This window comes from Schistocerca serialis, chromosome 1, assembly GCF_023864345.2.
Source record: "Schistocerca serialis cubense isolate TAMUIC-IGC-003099 chromosome 1, iqSchSeri2.2, whole genome shotgun sequence".
Classification (NCBI taxonomy): Eukaryota; Metazoa; Arthropoda; class Insecta; order Orthoptera; family Acrididae; genus Schistocerca; species Schistocerca serialis.
Genome location: NC_064638.1, coordinates 970,916,988 through 970,922,987, shown reverse-complemented (window position 1 = coordinate 970,922,987; position 6,000 = coordinate 970,916,988).

Here is a 6,000-nt window from a genome sequence, read left to right as displayed (position 1 = left end):
ACTATACGCCCTCGCTCAAAGTCCGTCAACTGCACATACGGTTCACGTCCACGCTGTCGCGGCATGCTACCAGTGTTAAAGACTGCGATGGAGCTCCGTATGCCACGGCAAACTGGCTGACACTGACGGCGGCGGTGCACAAATGCTGCGCAGCTAGCGCCATTCGACGGCCAACACCGCGGTTCCTGGTGTGTCCGCTGTGCCGTGCGTGTGATCATTGCTTGTACAGCCCTCTCGCAGTGTCCGGAGCAAGTATGGTGGGTCTGACACACCGATGTCAATGTGTTCTTTTTTCCATTTCCAGGAGTGTTTGTGACAAGGTGACAATCTGTAGGTGCTCTTAGTGGTATACATAGATACTGTCTGCCAAATCTATTGCGAAAAGAGTTAGTAGCACGAAAGTAATAAATTTGAACGTCACGCATGATGCGGCAGGTTTTAAGGCACCTCTTGTTTATCACGTCACGTCTTATCCCCACAGCGACTGTTGTCGGGCAGTATGGGGTGCGTGTACCGTGTTTGGTTGGAATCGGTCCAGTGGTATAGGAAGAGATGTGGAACATACATACATACATACATACATACATACATGCACATATATTTTTGTAATATGTATGGGTTAATATTGTTAGTGACACTGATCAAACTGTCAAACACAAAGCACTAGCGCCTGAAGTCTTTCAGTTTCTACCATTTCAGAAGTAAGGAGTCGAACAATCAAGTGATTTACAAACAGTGAGTGTAGTGCAGGCAACTTAAGTCTGGTTTGTTTCAGTTGGTGGTACTGCGTACGGGTGAAGCAACTGTCGCTAGGCACAAGAGTAGTGCAGACGAGACATGTTTCGTTGCAAGTGTCTACCCTCATTGTGGATAGTTAGCTTTCTTCTCTGCGAAGGACTTGTAGGTAGCAAATTATAGGGCATTGCTTCTTCGTTCATTCTAACAAACACACACACACACACACACACACACACACACACACACAAACACACACACACACACGCACAAACAACTCGAACACGACACTTGAGAAAGAAACATGATAATTTACGTGCATTGACCGAGAACAAACCAAATACAAAACACTTTGTTAGAAATACGCATTAACAAATTGTCTCTTTCATTCGTTTGTCCCTGGTTAATAAAACACCTACAAAAAGAAATGTTTGTTTTTCCTCACTTTAAAAATGAAAGTTGTTCTGTTTGTGAAAGACTCCCTTTTCACAGGCACTACTTGTGCGTGTGTTTTCTAGGCTTACGTATTTTTAAAAGCTTTTCATAGTCTGGTAACCTTGATTCTTACCTGCATTATTGGTGAGCGTATTTTCTAGGTTTAGTTTTAAACTTTTCCATTGCCAGTGAACTTTGATGTAAAAGATTTGTCTTCACCTGCACTACTGACGCACTGCTCTCCAGGTTTAGGTACCATCAATATATCATATTGCCAGGTAAAGTTAAAAAAAAAACCATGTGCCTGTCTTTTATATAGTTGTGTTAATTCTATTCTGTTAACGCCACGTACTTGTAGGTCAAACGGACTCTGTCTGCCCTCATTTCCGTTATCAGGTTTAGGGACCTGTGTGCTGTTTCCCATTTATATGTTATATAAATTTACTGTATTTTCTGTGTGTATGCTTTAGAATCTGCACTGAATCGAGCAACCCCATGGGGCGTGGACCGATCTCGATCCGGTTATTGTGCGTTAGTTAATTCAGTCTTTTCAGTCCGTTTAATTGCTTTGATTTTGTGCTTTGTCCTTGGTTGCTCCTGTGAATAACTGCTCATGCTGGTTGATTTCTTAACGACCACTTTCTTATTTAAATCTTGTATAGGAGTATTCGTTGTCTTTATTATTCTGTTATCTTGAAATTTTTGTTAGTAATTAAACTGCATGTACATTGCGGTCTTAGTAATATTGATTTTCAAGTAGCCACAACTATAGTGAAATACAACAAGTGCCCCTGAAGTCATTTTCTAAAGTTGTACATAGAATTCAAAGTGTTTGTTTGGTTTCAAAGTTATCTGTACTGTTATAGAAACCGTAATGTAAAATTTGGTCTTTGCGGTAACTAAATACGTAAAAAGGATTATTTTCTCTGTGCACAGCACCTTTCCGCTATCAGATACTAGTTTCCTACCATTTCAAAATTGTTCAAAGAAAATTCGTTCTCACTCTCAAAGTTTAGTTAGTCGCTATGTAGGCAATGATGGAATCACTGCTATATGCAGTTAACACGGATTCTGATCGTCCAGTACGAACAACCGCAGAAACCCGAGAACCTTTCTGTGTAAAGGTGTGCAAGGGGAAGCCTGGAATGGAACCTAGATGAATGGTATTGCGTTCCCTTCGCCGGTTACTGCAATACATGTCGGAAGAATGACGATCATTCCAGAACAGTGTGGAGGCGGGTAGGCTCCATAGCATCCTCTAAGCAGACATCCTCAAGTATTCATCTGACAAATTTCTCGGCTGATACTGTACACGGACCTCGGACACCTCTCATCACAGTCTACGGAAAATTTGAAGAATGTAAAGTATAGGGAGATGGTACTTCTGTCCAGCTCTACAGTCAACACTTAGGTGATCGGTTCATCTTTCAAGACGATAATGTACGAACAGTACGGGAACAAATTGCTGGAGGAGGCAGGACGATCTGGTTTGAATGACCTGTGGTACTGCTCACGTGAACTCAGTTGAACATGCCTGGTAGTAGTAAAACTTCCAGTATGGCGTCTCAGGAATCCTCAGATATTGGATTAATCAGAACGGCCAAAGCAGAAGAGAAGAACTCGTTTGAGTAGTATCGTGTCAACTGTGACGACTCTAAAAAAACGTTCAAATGTGTGTGAAATCTTATGGGACTTAACTGCTAAGGTCATCAGTCCCTAAGCTTACACACAACTTGTTGTTGTTGTTGTGGTCTTCAGTCCTGAGACTGGTTTGATGCAGCTCTCCATGCTACTCTATCCTGTGCAAGCTTCTTCATCTCCCAGTACCCACTGCAACCTACATCCTTCTGAATCTGCTTAGTGTATTCATCTCTTGGTCTCCCTCTACGATTTTTACCCTCCACGCCGCCCTCCAATGATAATTTGTGATCCCTTGATGCCTCAAAACATGTCCTACCAACCGACCCCTTCTTCTAGTCAAGTTGTGCCACAAACTTCTCTTCTCCCCAATCCTATTCAATACCTCCTCATTAGTTACGTGATCTACCCACCATATCTTCAGCATTCTTCTGTAGCACCACATTTCGAAAGCTTCTATTCTCTTCTTGTCCAAACTAGTTATCGTCCATGTTTCACTTCCATACATGGCTACACTCCATACAAATACTTTCAGAAACGACTTCCTGACACTTAAATCTATACTCGATGTTAACAAATTTCTCTTCTTCAGAAACGATTTCCTTGCCATTGCCAGTCTACATTTTCTATCCTCTCTACTTCGACCATCATCAGTTATTTTACTCCCTAAATAGCAAAACTCCTTTACTACTTTAAGTGTCTCATTTCCTAACCTAATCCCCTCAGCATCACCCGATTTAATTTGACTACATTCCATTATCCTCGTTTTGCTTTTGTTGATGTTCATCTTATATCCTCCTTTCAAGACACAGTCCATTCCGTTCAACTGCTCCTCCAAGTCCTTTGCTGTCTCTGACAGAATTACAATGTCATCGGCAAACCTCAAAGTTTTTACTTCTTCTCCATGAACTTTAATACTGACTCCGAATTTTTCTTTTGTTTCCTTTACTGCTTGCTCAATATACAGATTGAATAACATCGGGGAGAGGCTACAACCCTGTCTCACTCCTTTCCCAACCACTGCTTCCCTTTCATGCCCCTCGACTCTTATAACTGCCATCTGGTTTCTATACAAATTGTAAATAGCCTTTCGCTCCCTGTATTTTACCCCTGCCTCCGTCAGAATTTGAAAGAGAGTATTCCAGTTAACGTTGTCAAAAGCTTTCTCTAAGTCTACAAATGCTAGAAACGTAGGTTTGCCTTTTCTCAATCTTTCTTCTAAGATAAGTCGTAAGGTTAGTATTGTCTCACGTGTTCCAACATTTCTACGGAATCCAAACTGATCTTCCCCGAGATCCGCTTCTACCAGTTTTTCCAGTCGTCTGTAAAGAATTCGCGTTAGTATTTTGCAGCCGTGACTTATTAAACTGATAGTTCAGTAATTTCCACATCTGTCAGCACCTGCTTTCTTTGGGATTGGAATTATTATATTCTTCTTGAAGTCTGTGGGTATTTCGCCTGTCTCATACATCTTGCTCACCAGATGGTAGAGTTTTGTCATGACTGGCTCTCCCAAGGCCATCAGTAGTTCTAATGGAATGTTGTCTACTCCCAGGGCCTTGTTTCGACTCAGGTCTTTCAGTGCTCTGTCAAACTCTGCACGCAGTATCTTATCTCCCATTTCATCTTCATCTACATCCTCTTCCATTTCCATAATATTGTTCTCAAGTACATCGCCCTTGTATAAACCCTCTATATACTTCTTCCACCTGCCTGCCTTCCCTTCTTTGCTTAGAACTGGGTTGCCGTCTGAGCTCTTGATATTCATACAAGTGGTTCTCTTCTCTCCAAAGGTCTCTTTAATTTTCCTGTAGGCAGTATCTATCTTACCCCTAGTGAGACAAGCCACTACATCCTCACATTTGTCCTCTAGCCATCCCTGCTTAGTCATTTTGCACTTCCTGTCGATCTCATTTTTGAGACGTTTGTATTCCTTTTTGCCTGCTTCATTTACTGTATTTTTATATTTTCTCCTTTCATCAAATTCAATATTTCTTCTGTTACCCAAGGATTTCTATTAGCCCTCGTCTTTTTACCAACTTGATCCTCTGCTGCCTTCACTACTTCTTTCCCCAGAGCTACCCATTCTTCTTCTACTGTAATTCTTTCCCCCATTCCTGTCAATTGTTCCCTTATGCTCTCCCTGAAACTCTCTACAACCTCTGGTTCTTTCAGTTTATCCAGGTCCCATCTCCTTAAATTCCCACCTTTTTGCAGTTTCTTCAGTTTCAATCTGCAGTTCATAACCAATAGATTGTGGTCAGAATCCACATCTGCCCCTGGAAATGTCTTACAATTTGAAACCTGGTTCCTAAATCTCTGTCTTACCATTATATAATCTATCTGATACCTTTTAGTATCTCCAGGATTCTTCCAGGTATACAACCTTCTTTTATGATTCTTGAACCAAGTGTTAGCTATGATTAAGTTATGCTCTGTGCAAAAATCTACAAGGCGGCTTCCTCTTTCATTTCTTCCCCCCAACCCATATTCACCTACTATGTTTCCTTCTCTCCCTTTTCCTACTGACGAATTCCAGTCACCCATGACTATTAAATTTTCGTGTCCCTTCACTACCTGAATAATTTCTTTTATCTCGTCATACATTTCATCAATTTCTTCATCATCTGCAGAGCTAGTTGGCATATAAACTTGTACTACTGTAGTAGGCATGGGCTTTGTGTCTATCTTGGCCACAATAATGCGTTCACTATGCTGTTTGTAGTAGCTAACCCGCACTCCTATTTTTTTATTCATTATTAAACCTACTCCTGCATTACCCCTATTTGATTTTGTATTTATAACCCTGTAATCACTTGAGCAAAAGTCTTGTTCCTCCTGCCACCGAACTTCACTAATTACCACTATATCTAACTTTAACCTATCCATTTCCCTTTTTAAATTTTCTAACTTACCTGCCCGATTAAGGGATCTGACATTCCACGCTCCGATCCGTAGAATGCCAGTTTTCTTTCTCCTGATAACAACGTCCTCTTGAGTAGTCCCCGCCCGGAGATCCGAATGGGGGACTATTTTACCTCCGGAATATTTTACCCAAGAGGACGCCATCATCATTTAATCATACAGTAAAGCTGCATGTCCTCGGGAAAAATTACGGCTGTAGTTTCCCTTTGCTTTCAGCCGTTCGCAGTACCAGCACAGTAAGGCCGTTTTGGTTAATGTTACAAGGCC